The 17,245-nt window shown below is 36.7% G+C and overlaps 1 long non-coding RNA gene across 1 annotated transcript; it reads left to right on the forward strand.

The window, feature by feature from the left end:
- Positions 1-3,190: 3,190 nt before the first annotated feature.
- LOC127131748 (uncharacterized) lies at positions 3,191-5,297 on the forward strand. Its single transcript, XR_007806515.1, has 2 exons — positions 3,191-3,597; positions 5,120-5,297. It is a non-coding gene; the product is annotated as an uncharacterized LOC127131748 (long non-coding RNA).
- The last annotated feature ends 11,948 nt before the right edge of the window (positions 5,298-17,245 follow it).

A 17,245-nucleotide genomic window follows, 5' to 3' on the forward strand; every position in this document is an offset into this window, starting at 1 on the left:
ACTATGAAGTGATTGGTGATGATGAAGTCATGTAAGGTGGAGGATTAGTTAATTTTGCCTTACTTGCAGGTGTTAAAAAATCAACTATAGAAAAGCCTTAAACGATAAAAGGTGGAAGTCAGTTATGGTCAAAGAGTTACAAGAAATCGAAAGAACCAACACATGGGAGTTAGTTGAATTGTCATCACATACAAAAACTATCGAAGTGAAGTGGGTATTCAAGTTGAAGCACAATGTTGATGGGTTGGTAGCAAGGCATAAGGCAGGATTGGTAGCTCTAGGTTTTCTTCATAGATAAGGAGTCAACTACTCTGAATTATATGCACCAGTAGCAAGATTGGAGTTTGTTCGACTAGTCATCGCCTTGGCATGCAATCAAGGTTAGTCGACATTTCACTTAAATGTGAAATCATCATTTTTGAACGGCCCCTTAGATGAAGAATTCTATGTCACACAACCTCCTGGGTTTGTGATTCCGAAGGAAGCAAGGAAAGTATACATAATCGAATTAGGATTCATCAAATGCAAATATGAGTATCGTGTCTATCTTCAGGTTGTGGCACAAGACATAACAATCATCTGCTTATACGTCGATGACTTGTTAGTAACTGGAAGTAGCTTGGAGAACTTATTGAAGTTCAAAAAGCTGATCAAGAAGGAATTTGATAAACCCTATGCAAGGAATTCCATATCAATACCAACACAAATGATAAGAAAATAATTTAGGAGTTAGCTTTGACCCGATCTACTGTAGTATGCTTTCGAAATAAACCCTGCTTCAATTAGGTCTTTTGAGGGTTGTATCACACCATAATTTCGACCCTGAATCGCCGAATCGATACATACATCATAGTTGTTGCATCTATGCATAACATAACATGCATTCCATATCACATAATGCCTAAAATGTTGGTCGAAATATATTTTTGGATCTATAGGAAAAACGGTTAAATTAATTTTCAAATGTGTGTAAAATTAACAGGCAAAAAATTTCGAGATCGAGCTTGCAAACATGCGTTTTATTAATCTACGTTTCTTAGGGGAAAAGAAATGGTAAGGAAGTCGATTATACAAGGGGGGGGGGGGGTATTAACACCCCTGGCATGTGTTGTACTCAACATGAACCATTTTGATTGTTCTTTGCTCGAATAAGTATTACTATCTAAAGATCACTTGCAGATGATCAAAGGGGAAAAATGTTTAATAATTAGGGTGCTCGCTAAGGATTGTGACCCTCATGCATACATATCCTCATAGTGCAATAAGGAAATCAGAGCTTCGTAGTTCATGGTAGAAAATACATATGTGATGGTTGTTTTTAGGGAATAATCATAATTGTATCCTAGAAGTGTATAGATGTTAGCTGATTTGATCCTAGTCCGGATGCTCCAAGCTTTAGTCTGACTGCTAAGGAACGAATTATAACAGTTCTTTTATGAAAAGAGAAGAAAGTTATTTTTCAAAAAAGGTGTATGTGATAAAAAAAGAGTTGATTGAGTTAAAAAAGAAATAGAGAATTGCTTGAATAACAAAGAGTGTTGTTTGTAGTGCAAAAAAAGAGTAATGAAATAAGGAATGTGATGTGAAGGATGTTGTGGAAATATTGCATGGACCAGGAGTGTGTTGTCTGTATTCATATGGTATTGTATATGAACCATACAATGTGGCTAATACAAAAATGTAGGATTTTTCCTAGATCCAAGGATCAAGACCTACAATGGGGGTGTTTGCTTAAATACGAGAGGACTGACTAGGCAAAGATGCATGAAGAAAGGGTTGTTGCCTAAGCACGAGGTCTAAAAAGGAAAACAAGAAAGAGAAAGGTTTGTCTAAGCACAAGGTCTGACAAGATAAACATGCATGAAAAAAGGGGGGTTGCCTAAGCACGAGGGGATTGACAAGGCAACCATGCATGAAGAAAGGTATCCCTAAGCATGAGAGGACTGACAAGGTAAACATGCATGAAGAAAGGTTTTCCTAAGCACGAGAGGACTGACAAGGAAAACATGCATGAAGAAAGGTTTGCCTAAACACGAGAGGATTGACAAGAATAACATGCATGAAGAAAGATTTGCCTAAGCACGAGAGGATTGACTAGGACAACAAGAAAAAGGTTTTTGGTTCAGAGATGGGCGTTTAACCATAAGGTGATTAACCCCAAGGGTGTAAGGATGTCAAAGAGAATGTTTTATTTATCCAAAGAGAAAGAGTATTGTTGATGAAGATTGTTGCAATGTTGGAGTGTTGAGATGTTGTCTGTAGAGAGGCTATGCCCCATACACATAGGTACTATGAACAAGGATAAGAAAAATACGTCTCATTCTTCTTTGTTGCTTAAGGCTTGTGGCGTGAAATTTCCATCATAACTATCAAGTGTTAAAGATGAATATTTTTGTTGTGCTTGATGTTCACAGTCTTCACAGCCTTGCATGATGTCTTGAGCTTGTGTGTGACGTCTTAAGAGGTCCAGAGCAGTGCTAGTACAGAGAACCAGTCCTATAAAGTGATCAAGAGACTTTTGATCACTTGACTGAACAGGGGGGACCAGACAAATGAATGGACTATTTGATAATAGAGAACTTTGATCAATCAGTCAAATGGAATAATATCAGAGTATGAATCAAGCATTTAGACTTTTATTTAGTCTAAAAACCCAACAAAAAACCAAAGTACTATCAAGAATATCAAACTATCACTAATCTAAAATCAATAGGAACATGGCATGTTATTTTTCTAACAAAATCTAAATGTCATGCAATTAAAGCTAAGGGTCATTACTATACTAATCTTTTTCAAAATGTTGATTAAATGGTAACAAAGACACTTACAATCTAAAAAGTATTTAAGCTCCAAAATGTAATTACATATTTAACAAAGTATCAAATGTATTTGATTAATTAACAAAGTATTAAAAATGTATTTGAAAACTAATAACTAAAAAAACAAAAAGAAAAGATTAGAGGAATAAAAAGAAATGCAGCGATGTATGTCGATTGCATGGTGCAAGAAGCACTTATGGATGGGCTTTAGCATAAGCCCGACATGTTGTGCTTGGTTCAGAATGGGGAGGTTCAAACAGGGAATTGGCGGTGCAGGTAATAAGAACGATGGGCCTGAAGCCCAAGCTGATGCTCAAGTGACACCAAAGGAAATGAAGAGGGGTCAGCATGATTCATTGCATTTTCACGTGTTCACCTCTATCAAATAACCTTGGCCTGAGTACCTTTAGCTCTGCCACACAGGAAATCGCCTTCGGCGGTGGCGGAGGGCCAAATACCATAAAACCCGCATCAACACGATCATCTTATCATCCTCTCTCATTTTACCCTATCAATTTCTCCTAATTTCTGACCTAACAGTCAAACCGAGCCTAAACCATTATGAACCCTAACTCACATAAAGCATAAATTAAACGTGATTGTAGAGGAATCAAAGCCTCCCTTGTTAGGGCTTTGATTCCTCAGGCGATGAGATACATATTGGTAACAAGAATTAACGCGCAATGGAAGAAAATAACCTACCTACGAGATGGTGAGGTGTCCCGGTATGCGAGTTGAAATTGAAACAAAAGAAAGATAAAGATGAAGATGCACTCAGGTACGCTTCTAAACCTGTTATTCCTTCCCTTTAGTTCCTCACTCTTCTTCTACACCTTCTTCATTTGTAGGAAATTTGATGTGGCATGTGATGTTGAAATGAGTTATAGAGGGTGGTAGTTTCAGAGATTTAGAGAGAGTGATGAAGAAATGTGTGAAATGATTGAATCATGTAGAAAGTGAATTTGAGAGTTTGAAGATAATTATGTTGCTGAGCTCTACTCCATTGAAGCTTCAATGTGAAACTTTGATGGAGTATTTTGAAGGAGCTTTTGTGAGGGTTTGGTGAGAAATTTGGACAGAGGTTGTAGAATAATTAAAGGTTGATTTGGTGGAAATGTTGATGGATGAAGGTGGTGATGAATGATAATGGTTATCCCCTATGATTGAAGGTGTAGTGAAGATTTATAGTGATTGAATCCCTAACTGAATGGGGAACTCCGGTTAGAAGTTAGGTCAGTTAACATCTATTAACTTTTTTAGTTGAAGGCTGTTAGGAGTTTAGCAATTTTGTTAAGAGGTTCTATTGATTTCAGTTAAGTGCAATTAGTTGAGTTGAATTAGGTCAGTCTATTAGTAGAATGTTAAAGTTGTTTAGATATTTTGTTAAGTTTGGTTGAATTCAGTTAATAGGATTAGTTGAAGACAATTAGGTTAGTTATGGTATACACAATTAGTTATGTTAGGGTTCAATTAAGTTAGTTGCAGTTAGAATTGGATTAAAGTTAGAGTGTTAGAACTATTAGTAATAGAATGTTCACAATTTGGTTGGATCCTGCCATGTGTCGTTTGGAACAAATTAGTTGTTAGTTGTATTACAATTCAATTGGTGAAAAATCAATAGAGTTAATTATTGATGTTAGCAATCTAATGAAGTTTTGTTACCTTCTGTTATGCTTGAATTTTGGTATGTTAGTTGCTAGGACATTGTAAATCAATTTGTTGGAGTGAAACATAACTAGTTAATGGCAATTAATGATTAATGTATGTTATAGGTCTATTAGAAAAGTTAGTTAGCCTCAGTATTTGATTAACTAATGAGTTGGACTTTATTGATTTTGTAATGAGAATTATGATGAAGTTTAATTGAAAATGAAGTGTGATGAGCTAGCACTAGAACTTAACTTAGTGTAATGATAGAAACCTAATGTTAGCACAAAATGAAGTAAAATGTTAAAAGAAGAAAGTTAGGTTTAGTGAGATGTGTGATATGACTGTGTTGGTTTTGAACATTAGGTGTAAAACTTCCATGATGAGTTAGTTATGATGTGGTTAGATTGAATTGAATTTGATTAGGGATTGTTATTAAAATTAGTCGCAATTAGTTGTTAACTATTCATTAGTTTGATGTTGGTGATTATTAAGTGTATTGCTAGAATTGTCATGTTTGTGCTAATTATGTCAAGGCAAGCTAGTTAAGTTAGTATTGTAGTAGGAATGAAAATCATGCTACATGTTATGTTGGTATGATTGGTTACTTTGATGCTTTATACAACTAGATGTGATGAAACTGATATTTCCAGGTTGTACTGGTTATGTGAAGGTTTTGGATTGGTCTGGTGTGAAGTCTTGGTGGTCCAAACATGAATTTGAACATGGTCCAAGACATGATGATCGGAAAAATAACAAGTGTATTATTTTGCATGTTATAGTAATAAAAGGGAAATTCCCCGAATATCGATCTCAAGGACTGCAAGTTAATATTGAGTTCAGTTCATCGTTCAATTAAACAAAAATTATAATTGGGGTTTTTAAATTCAAAATTATAAAAATAAAGGAAAAGGAAAATAATAATAAAAATAAGAATTTGCAAGGTATGAGGAACAATGCCAGAGAAGGTGTATGATTTATCCATGTAATAACTCTGAGTCACTACTGCATCAACAAATATCAATTACTACCAATTCTCAAGGGTATTTTCTCCCAAGTCCTTGGTGAGAAAACTTTTAATCAATCTACCCTAATTTTTATGTCCATAGGTAATTAGAATGAAGTTAAGCTTTATTATATCAAGAATGCTCTGATTCATACAGGGTATCCCTAGTCCTAGGTGATATCTATTGCAGAGTAACTTTATGAAAACCTTATCAATGGCGGTCCAGCCTAATTGATAACCACAAAACAATCTCGATTGGTCTGTGTCGCATCTCGAAAAATATGATTCCTCGCGATGGTCGCGGATAAATTTATGTTCGAACAGAGTCGCCACCGAACTTTATTTATCCCAATGAAGGAATAGGAAAATATCGATAAAACCTTTGAAAAATAGAATAATGGTTGTCGCAACCATATTCGGGTTCGGGAGTGGATTACGCAAGAGGAAGGTATTAGCACCCCTCAAGTTCGTTGTACTCAACGGGAACCTTTTAGTTCAATTTTGCGATTTGAGTGTTACTTATGTTGTTTGTTTTCTTCGGGTTATAAAGATATTAAAAAGAGATGGATGGAAACCTCAGAAGGGAGAAAATGGAGGTTTTTTATTAGTGTGCTCGCGAAGATACAACAATCTCCTGCCTACGTATCCTTATGGTGCAATAAGGAAATCAGAGCATTCGTGGTTCGGGGAACTACGGTTGGTTGGTGTCTTTTAGTGAACAACTGTTTAGATCGCGTTCTAAAGGCTAAACATCGGCTTATCTACTCTCGGTGGAGGCTTGAGCACTAGTTTGTTATGCGCATTAAAAGGGATTAAACAACGTCTTTTGAAAAGAGTTTTGGTCACACGGGGGTGACAAGTGGGATTACTATGTTGGATATTTTGATTGGTTGAGATGTTTTTGGTTGGATGACGATTACTTGGGTAGTCGAGTAAGACAACTCGTATCCTAACAATCGAGAAAGGGAATAGAAAACTCTAGACCACTTTCTTTTTCATCCTTAATTATAGAAAGGCTTTGATAATAATTAAGGTATTTTGAATGGATGGCAAATACTCGGATAATCGAGTAAGATAACTCGTATCCTAATAATCGGGAAAGGGAATAGAAGACTCTAGAACGCTTTCTGTTTCATCTGAGTATTTATGAAAATAAAGTTGTATATGGTTGATGTATTTTAGAATAAACGACAGGTATTTGAATGACTGAGTAAGACGACTCATATCCAAGCATTTGAGAAGAGGAATTGAAAACTCAAGACCATCTCCCTTTTCGTATAATTTTGATTGACAATGATTTGACTTACGGTAGGAGTCGGTGGAAAAATGATAATTGTTCGACTGACCGAGTAAGAGAACTCATATTCAAACAATTGGGGAGAGAAGTTGGAAACTCAAAGTCATCTCCCTTTTCATTTAGCTCATTATGAAAATAATTTGATTTAATCTTGGTTTAGGTTTGTAAAGAAATGATGAGTGTCTAACTGACTGAGTAAGAAAACTCGTATTCAAACAATCGAGGAGAGGAGTTAAAGGCTTAAAACCATCTCCCTTTTCATTTCGTTGTCATGAGAATAAATTGATTTAATTGGATTTAGACGATTTAGCAATGACAATTATTTGACTAACCGAGTAAGAGAACTCGTATTCAAATAATCGAGGAGAGGAGTTGAAAACTCAAAACCATCCCCCTTTTCATTTCTAAATGAAATGGTTTTTAATTGTGATTAGGTATTTTAACTTAATTTTAATGAAGAATACTTGATGTTGGATCGAGGTTTTAAATTTGTGAATAAATTGAAGTGATTTTTTGTAAATGAGTGTGAAATTGTGATGGTGAAATAGGTCGGTCCATTTTTCATTAACAAAATTAATTGATGAAAACTCAGTTAAGTTGTCTAATTAAGGTAATTAAAAGTAATTATCCAAAATTATTTGATCAAAAAATTAATTAAATCAAAGAACTAAGTTAATTAAATTTAGTTAACAAAATCATCTAACTTAATCAAAACTTTAATTAATTAATTTTAATAAATGATGATTTTGAATAAAAATAATCGAATTAAATCGGTGTGCTCAAAACCGGTTCGTACGAAGTGACAACATGATTAATGTTATTTTCAAGATCGTAATGCGGTGAAATATCATATTGATGTATTGTAATCTTTTGACGGTAATCGGCATAAGATTTGTCGAATTGAAATGCAAAATGCGGCTTGTCATAATCAAAATAAAAACCAATGAAAATCAACATGGTTTGTATTATGTATATATATAACCAAAGCAACAAAAATCATTTTGAATTATTTATTAAAATAAATGACAAAATATTAGACTAATAATAGTACCAAAAAATGCTACAATGCTAATCCAGGTAAACAAATTTAATCCACCAGTAAAGAGACATATTGTATAATACTGCACCAAATGTAATTTTAATTTTCAACATGATAGAATACCAAATGTGGACCATCTTCATTTCATCATCTCAATACTTTATCTTAAACCAATAGAATACCTCAACAAAATATAAGTCACACAAAATCCAATTGAAATGAAACTTAGCATACGAAAAAATAAACTCAGCAACCCCAAAGGAAACAATTATAAACACACACTAAAAATCCTTAATCGCATAGAAAACATTCGCCTAAAACAGATTCGGCATAAGAAAGACAAAACTTAACCGAAACAAATTTAACCTTGATATAGCAGATACGCAATGCCATTAAATTGATACTAAATAAAAACAGTTTTCCAATAACAACCCAACATATATGTGAAAGCAAATTGGAAATAAACTTGATAGAAAATAATCACGACAACCTCATGATTAAATCATAACCAAAACAACATGATAGATACACACCCAATAAATAAGCAAATCAAATTGTTTCTGAGATAAAATACGAACAGTAAACGATATACAAAAGAAAAGTTAACTTCGAATTTTTACCGTCGGAAAACCGTTGTGCATCGTTGCCTTGCTATGAGGATTTACAGAAATAAACTCCATTTCCATATGAATCTAAAGCTTCGACACAAAAGCATTTCGAGAGCGTTATGTGTGTGTTGTTCTCATGGGGCTACTTCGTCAAGCCATGGTGAAGCAAAACAAACTTTACAAAGTTTGAAGAATTGCCAAAAGTAGATGAATTTGAATCTGCTCTATCACGTCCTACTTCTGCTGACTAAGAGAATCCACCGGCACAACCATCATCATGGTTTCAATGGATAAGAACACCTTCTCAGTCGAATTCATCTACTGCTGCTGAATCCTATAGTACATCACAAGACCGATATATAATAATGAAATGATGGTGAGCGGCGGTGTGATTCGTGAGGCGGAGGAAGTTGTAGAGAGGGGTGGTCGAACAGAGGGTTTCGCGGTGGTGGTTTAGTGACGTTGGACGGTGACAATTGTCTTGTGGTCGTTGTGAGTTTGGATCGCGGCGGCGACAGTTGTCGTGTGGTCGTTGTGAGTCTGAATTGCGGCGGCGACGTGGTCGTGTGGAGGTGAAAAAGAAATGCTGGCCGGTGAGAGTTTGGGTATTTTCGTGGAAATATGGTGGATTCGAAATGAAATCGCAGCACCACACACCGTGAAGAACGTGATGGTTGTTGCCGTTGGGGGTGGAAGGAAGTGGGTGAGCGGTTGAGGGAGTAAAGAAGAAGAGTCACCTTTTCTTTTTCTGTTTTTAATCCTTTCCTTTATTTTTTGGAGAGAGAGAGTAAGTTAGTGTCTGTTGGTCAGTGGTGAGAGAAGAGAGGTGTTCTCCTTTTATTTATTTTTTATCTTACCGTTGGAAGAAAAGAGGGTTATTATGTGAGCTGTCTTTTTCTTGTTTTTTTATTTGCTTTTTGCTTTTTGGTCAGAGAGAGATGTTGGGGAATTAATGTGGTGATGGAAATGTAATTGGGTGATGGGAATCCAATGAGGGTATTATGTGAGAGAGAGGAAGTGTGAGGGAGAGAGGAAACGCGAGGAGTCTTAATTTTATTTTCCTTTTCTTTTTGTTTATTAACCATTCTTATTATCTATTATTTAAAGAAAAATATTTATTAAAAATTCTTAGATAGTAATTTAATTTAGAAAATTATAATAATAAGACAAATCTCTAATTTTGAAAATTAAAACAAAGAAATAAAAGGATTGATTATAAATAGAAGTCGAATGTAAATTTGTTCGAAAAATTAAATCAGACACACTAAAATGATCAACACAAAATATACTTATCTAAAAAATACAGCGTTTCTTCAAATTCTGAAATAAATTTGTACCGGTTAAACGGCTCAGGCGGGTCAAAATGCAACCGAAACAGTCGCTAAAAAATATAACGGGCACACCAGTTTGAACTACATGAACCGTAGGTTAATAATACTGGCGTCTGCAATTTTAAATTTGAAACTTTTTATCCACTGATTCTTGCACGTTCTTGAGAAAAGATTCAACCGATTTGTCTGTATTTTTAATAAATTTATCCTGACTGATGTTTTAGGTATTTACTTATGATGAAATACATGTTATGCTGTACAACTAATGCAAATTGAAATAAAAATCGAATTTATGAAAGTTTTAAAATGCCCAGACATAATTGAGGTATGACAGTCCGAAAGAGAAAGCATTAAACACATCAAAAGGTTACCGTAAGAATAATATTATAAATGCAATCGTAAACTCATAGTCATTACAATTCCAAACTAGGGACACCCCCTAGCACTAGGGGTTTTAGCTACTCATATTGTTCAAAACAAATGCAATATAAAAATTACACATTACAAGTAATTGGATGACTTGGATCTTCAATCGCTTACGCTCATGAAAACCTTCCGCTCTCCGAATTCCTTGATCTTTGTAATACTTGATTGCTTGGCAATTCTGGTGTTTGCCTCGTTTCAAGATGATCTTTTCTTTGATAGAAGGTTCTCTTATATAGTGAAAATTCCAAGCAACAGGTGGACAACTCCAAAAATATCTCCACAAGCTCGATGATCAAAAGCCCGATGAAAAAAGGAAATTTTGGGCCTAGGCTGACACGGCCCATGTCAGCTAACACGGGTGGCCGTGTCAGCTCACTACTTCACTTGACACACCCATAGGGCTCAACACGGCTGAGGAAAAGGCTTGACATGGGCCGTGTCAGGCTACTGTTTTGGCTTTCGTCCTCCTTCTGCCTGACACGGCCCGTGTCAGGCCTCCTATGGTGAAGTATTTTTCCATTCATTTTCTTGCCAGCATTCCGCACTATCTCGCTCCGAGTTCCTCGGTTCTTCCACCTGGACCTGTTGGACAAAAACACCGACATCCTACGCGTAAAATCACAAAAATATAAAGTAAAACATGACACTGAATGGAAATGCTCAAATATTATACGGGAAGTCAAATTGCCTTGAAAAGTAAGAAAATGTTTGCACAGTGTCTCAAAGTCCTCGGTTTCTTGTCGGATAAGCAACCAAAATATAGTGAAAATGGTTACTGATCACATGACATGAAGACTTTGCACACATGAAGGTAACATGGTCAAAGTATGACGAATGATGATGGAGAAAACTTGGAGACCATAGGAGAAATAGGTTTAGAGTAAATGTTAGGGTTATGGTTTACTCAGTTGACTTTGGTCAATTGTTTGACGAAAAAGTCAACCTAGGTCAAAATCATGTTTTGTTTGTAATTTTGTTTTGGATCCTTTTGTAATGAAACCTTGAAAGTTTGTAATGAAATGAATTTTGAATAGATTATGTCTGGTTTAATTCTCAAATGAGTTTTCCTCCAAAAGTGTGTTTGACTTTGTACTGATCTTTTGCAAAACGAACTTGACCCTTGACTTTAATCATGAACTTTGAATCTCTTGAATGAACCTTAATGCATTGCTTTAAATCCAAATCAAACACCTAAAGGATTAAATGTATGGAAGAAATCCCCTCAAGAGGTCATTTAATCAAATACAAATTTCCATGGTTGGCCACAGGGATCCTTGCAATTCATGATTAAATCCAATACCAAAATGCAACCTATATGATACATAGATACCAAAGATCAAGGATTAGGGTTTCATGGTCTTGAACTCAAAATAAATGTCACCCTTAGTCAATGTATCAAGATATGCCCTAGATTTGGATTTCAAGGAAATCCTAGCTCTTTATTGATCATAAACACCAAAAGCCTTTGAACCTATGATGTTTAATGTAAATGGTAAAAAAGAAAGTGTTATGATGCTAATGAGTATGCAGATAAATCAGAAACCAAAAGTCTGATGAGAATGAAAAAAGGGAGGGCAAATTTTGGGGTATGACAGTAAGTAAGTCCTTTCTTTTACCTATTTATTTTTTAAAGGTATGTGATATACTTAGTGTATGATACATGTTATGAGTGTTTATTTCCAAAGATTTCAATTGATAACTATCACATCTCGAAAAATACGATTCCTTGTGATGGTCGCGGAAAAATTTATGTTCGAACATAAATTTTTCCGCGACCATCGCGAGGAATCGTATTTTTCGAGATGCGACAAATGGCGACTCTGCTGGGGATATTTGGTTGTGCATGTAGGAATGCGAATGATTTTTATTTTTGTTGAAATTCCCATTTTGTGGGAGTGTTATGCATGAGTATGCTGATGATTGATATGAATGTGTTTTTTTGAATTTTCTGTTTGGTAGGAAAACCATTTATGAATGGTTCATATGATGCATGTGGGAATGCAAATGGGTAATTGGATATTTTTTGTAGGATTTTGAGATTATTAGGGAATATCATCATCAAAGGGTTGATGGAAGGTAGTGAATGTCGACATTAAAGGGTTGATGGATAGGTAAATGTCATCATCAAAGGGTTGACGGAAAAGATTGTCATCATCAGAGGGCTGATGGAAAATGAATTCATTATGGAGTGCCATCGTCAAAGGGTTGACGGAAAGGTAAAGGATGTCGTCACCAAAGGGTCAGTGGAGAAGGAAATATATATGTAATGTCATCGTCAAAGGGTTGACGGAAAGAGACTTCACTATGAAGTGGCATCATCAAAGGGTTGATGGAAGGAAACTGTTGTAAAATGTCATCACCAAAGGGTTGGCGGAAAAGGAATATGTAATATCATCGTCAAAGGGTTGACGGAAAATAGCTGTCATCATTAGAGGGCTGATGGAAAAGGTAAAGAAATACAGGACCAAAGGGTTGGTGGAAAAGGAATATGTAATATCATCGTCAAGGGATTGACGGAATATAATTGTCGTCATCAGAGAGCTGATGGAAAAGAGTTTGTCATCATCAAAGGGTTGACGGAAAGAAACTTCACTGGGGAGTGGCATCATCAAAGGGTTGATAGAAAAGATCTATCATTGTCAAAGGTTTGACGGAACAGAAACTTCACTAGGGAGTGGCATCACCAAAGGGTTGGTGGAAAAGGAATTTTGTAAAATATCATCATCAAAGGGATGATGGAGAAGAGTTTGTCATCATCAAAGCGTTGACGGAAAAGAAAAATCCAGGTTATGTCCTCATCAAAGGGTTGACGGGAAGGATTTATTATGTTATGTATGCATATGATGCGTGTTAATGAGAATTTCTCATTTTTGTGAGAGAGCTTTTTGATATGCAACTTCCTTATTTGGAAGGAAAGTCATGTGTGTTTATTGTATGCAGTGCATGTGGTAATGCAAGATGAGTGTTGATTGTCTTCAGATCGATCTCCCTTTTTTGAAGGTGAGACTTTCTGGGTACCAATGTTGATTGGACTTGAGTTTATGAAGATGCCAGCAAAGTGGAATTTTTATTTTTGGTTGTTGCCAATATGGATTGGACTTTTGGTTGGAGAGAGGTTTTGACTTCCCGACACTCGATCTTTTGACGATGTAATGATTGCAGGATAAATATGGACGCTCTTGATGCCCAAATTTGATCCTTCACTCATAGACTGTGTGTTTCTTCTTGAGGGGACCTCAACTTCTTTGCTTGACGTGCCTTGATGGACTGCAAATGATTTAATGAGCGTAGCGACATAATCAATGCATGGTGATTATGCTTTTGCTCTGCCCTAAGGCTATTTGCAACTTGTCTGCCCCAACCTGTAGGGTCTTTCAAGGAATTCACCTTTTGAAAGGAAACCCTGGGAACATTTATACCATGGTTTAAACCTATTTTTGCCCCAGTGTATGAATCTTTCTGTAGTTTGCCCCTGATTGAGATTTTGAAAGGCTTGCCCCGGATTGACTGAATATTTTGAAATTATTTGCCTCCTTGATCCACTGATGCTTGGGGATTTTTTGACTGACCAATTCATAATCATTGGATACCATGCTCCTAATCCATAGGGTTAGGAAGTAGTCTTGATTTGGGTCAGCATTGACGAATGATCAAGTCCTTCTCTGATTACTTCTTTGAGGTTTCCTTGATGTCAAGTACTTACTCGCAGTTAAAATTGTTTATTCAATCAATGGTAATTTTAATGTGACATTCATGCAGGTTTGAAAAATCATTTATTGATGTGATGTGATAGTGTGTGACGAATGAACCAATAGAACGCATTGCTAATTTAGCTATTGTGAAAGATACGACAAGAATATGATGCCAATACAGGTGATTAGTAAATATTTAGGAGTCAGTTTACGCAACCTTGTTGTAGTATGCTTTCGGAATAAATCCTACTTCAATTAGGTCTTTTAAGGGTTGTAACGTGGCTTGGTTCATGGTTATTGAAACAAAGGATGTAAGGCTCAAATTTTGTTTTAACCCACCCCTTCATCATGATGATCTCCAGTGCTATATTAAGTTAATCCAACACACCTATTCGTCTTCCAAGAGCATTCGACTGAGTAAAGATGAGAATTCAAGATTCGCTTGAAATGGCGGTCACCTTATTTTGCTCTTCATGGATGTCGGTGCCCCTTTGATTCTTGATATGGCGGTCACTGAATCTTGTTTTGTTTTATATAGGGTTTTCGTGACCTCTTTTGAGTTTTGTTTTGATCCTTAACTTTTGCCTGGACCACTTGTTGAAGCTTTTAATCACCGGGATTACCCTAATTTTTGCCTAAGTCGCCTTTGGGGTATCGACTTAGCGGACTTTTTCTTTGGTGATTTTTTTAGAGGATGTAATTGCCAAGTCATTGGTCATTAAAGAACGGCCGACATCAATCTTGGGATTTTTCAAGGTTCCTTCAACACTTCAGGATATGTGCGAAGAATATCATGTGGTTGATCCTTAGACGGGATGTTTCATCTTGTAATCCGAATGTGTAGTTAGATTAACTGAACACTACCCTACCCCGGGTTAAACATAAGGGTTTGTAAATCCGAAAGAACTCCTACTTCTAGGCTCGAAGTGGCTGGCTAGGGATTAACTCCTTATCTCTCCAGTGTTTGGGGATTTGAAATAATGCTTGTACATCATCAGTAGGATTTTATTCGAAATCATACAATCAACAATTATGTGTATTTTGTTTTCGTCATCCTCCCTTCAATCTTTGTTAAGACAACAATTTTGATAAGTGAATGGGAGAATTTTTTTTATATAAATGGAAAAGATGAGTGACACGAAAGGATTTGTTCAAAACATGCATAATCATTTCATTAATATTACCATTAAAGGAAATCAACAATGCTTGAAAGCAAATAAATACTTTAACATGCGAAGAACAAAGCAAATGAAATGCTAGAAATAGCCAAATGATTTCCAGTGCAGAGGAAGCTCTCTCGTGTTTGGTTCACTGCTGGGCTAGCCTCCTTCAGAGTAGTGGTAGCTCTGCTGATCGAGACTAGCATGATAATCATCTTCAGATCTATTCTCGGAAATCTCCTCCACCGTTTGGGCTGATGGACCCGCATAGCTAGGCGAAGAAGTATTGTTGACTTGCAAGCTTCGAGGCGCAAAGGAGAACATTTTGGAATCAAGCAGGGTTTGTACCTTACTCTTGAACACTTTGCAGTCTTCAGTTGAATGCCCTTGTGCCCCAGCATGGAAGTCACATCTAGCATTGGCGTCAAAGCCTTGTGGATATGGAGGACTTACTGGTTTTAGCTCCTTTGGCACTATCAGTCCTCTCTCAATTAAATACGGAAGTACTTGACTGTATGGCATTGGAAGCGGATCAATGTGTTTCTCTGGCTTTCTTGGCCTTGGTTGAGCATGTTGATGTTGTCGATGTGGAAAATCCTGCCATTTGTATGGCTGCTGAGGTGGAATTTGTCGTTGATATTATGGACATCCTTGATTTGTGGGATACTGACCATGTGGAGAGAATGATGTCTGGTGTGAAGCTTGTGGAGCTTCCCAGACGACATTAATTTCATCCTCTTCTTCTTTTTGGGAACTGGGAATAGATTCACTATCAACGCTCTGGCTATTTGAGGCGCATTGGATTTTTTCACTTTTGAGGCCATACTCGATGCGTTCTCCAATTGACACCAAGTGAGCGAAGTCTGATGCTGCACTGCTGATCATCCTTTTGAAGTAAGGGCTTTGCAAGGTATCCCTGAATAATCCCATAAATTCTTTGTCTAAGAGTGGTGGTTCAACGCGAGCCGCTAACTCTCTCCATCTTTGGGCATACCCTCTAAAGGATTCGTTGTCTTCCTGAGATAAAGCTCTTAACTGCATGCGATCGGGAGCTATGTCCAAATTATAGTTGTATTTCTTCAAGAAGGCGTTAGCTAGGTCCGCCCATGCTTGAATATGACTCCTTTCTAACTTCATGTACCAAATCAATGATGCCCCAGTCAAACTATCCTGAAAACAGTGAATCATTAGCTTATCATCATGGGCATGAGAGGTCATTTTTCGGCAAAACATCACCAAATGGTGCTTTGGACAGTTATCCCCTTTGTACTTCTCAAATTCTGGTACTTTGAATTCTGGGGGTATAACCAGGCCAGGTACCAAACACATGTCTAAAGCATTCAATTCGAGAGTATCTTTTCCTTCTATGGCCTTGAGTCTTTTCTCTAGCACGCGACATCTTTTAGCAATCTCCTCATCTTGTGGTTGTTTAGCATTAACTGCTAGGCTTGTTCCATGGGAATCTGGCACGGAGAAAGCAAAGTTGTGATACTCAACAGTATCCTGGTAAGAGGAATCTCGAACAATATGACATTCCTGTACAACAGAGTTATCAACTGGGGTTCGCACAAGCTGAGGTTGGGTAGGATCATTTAATGGAGCTAGAATAACATTTTCAACAACTGCAGTCTGCTGAATGTTGTCCTCCCTCTTTGCTGAAGCTATCATAGCTTCCACAAGTTGGTCTAGCTGGTTTTTCATCATGTCAACATCTCCTCTTAATGCAATATGACTTTTCTCCAATGGATCCATGGTCTTCCAATAGCTACTTCAAATCTGATATGAGCATCGGGAAATCAACTGCAGGTTATGGACGAAGGATGGATGAGTTTTTTTGTATATTGTTTGTGTGGAAAATGATATGCAACGCATGATGAATGCAGATGTAATGATATGTGCATGAATGTAGTGACAGGTTCAGGATCACAGGTTCAAAGTGTTTTCATATATATCAGAATAACGGGTATCTCTAATTAATGCAACCCCATGGGTAGGCTCTACAGTTGGTAGGTTCCTAGAGTCACGAATATTTCTGGAGAATGTCACTGCCATGACGAAGACTCGTCGGACAATGATATCCTTAAGAAGATCTCGTCTAGGTGAGGTCTTCGTATTGTCCCAACAAGGAAAGCTCCATGGGGATTCTACTACACAACTCTCGAGTCCAAGGTTCTAACAAGGTTCTCAGAGTCATAGATCGAGGTTGGAAATATTACTGTA

Source organism: Lathyrus oleraceus, chromosome 1, assembly GCF_024323335.1.
Source record: "Lathyrus oleraceus cultivar Zhongwan6 chromosome 1, CAAS_Psat_ZW6_1.0, whole genome shotgun sequence".
NCBI lineage: Eukaryota > Viridiplantae > Streptophyta > Magnoliopsida > Fabales > Fabaceae > Lathyrus > Lathyrus oleraceus.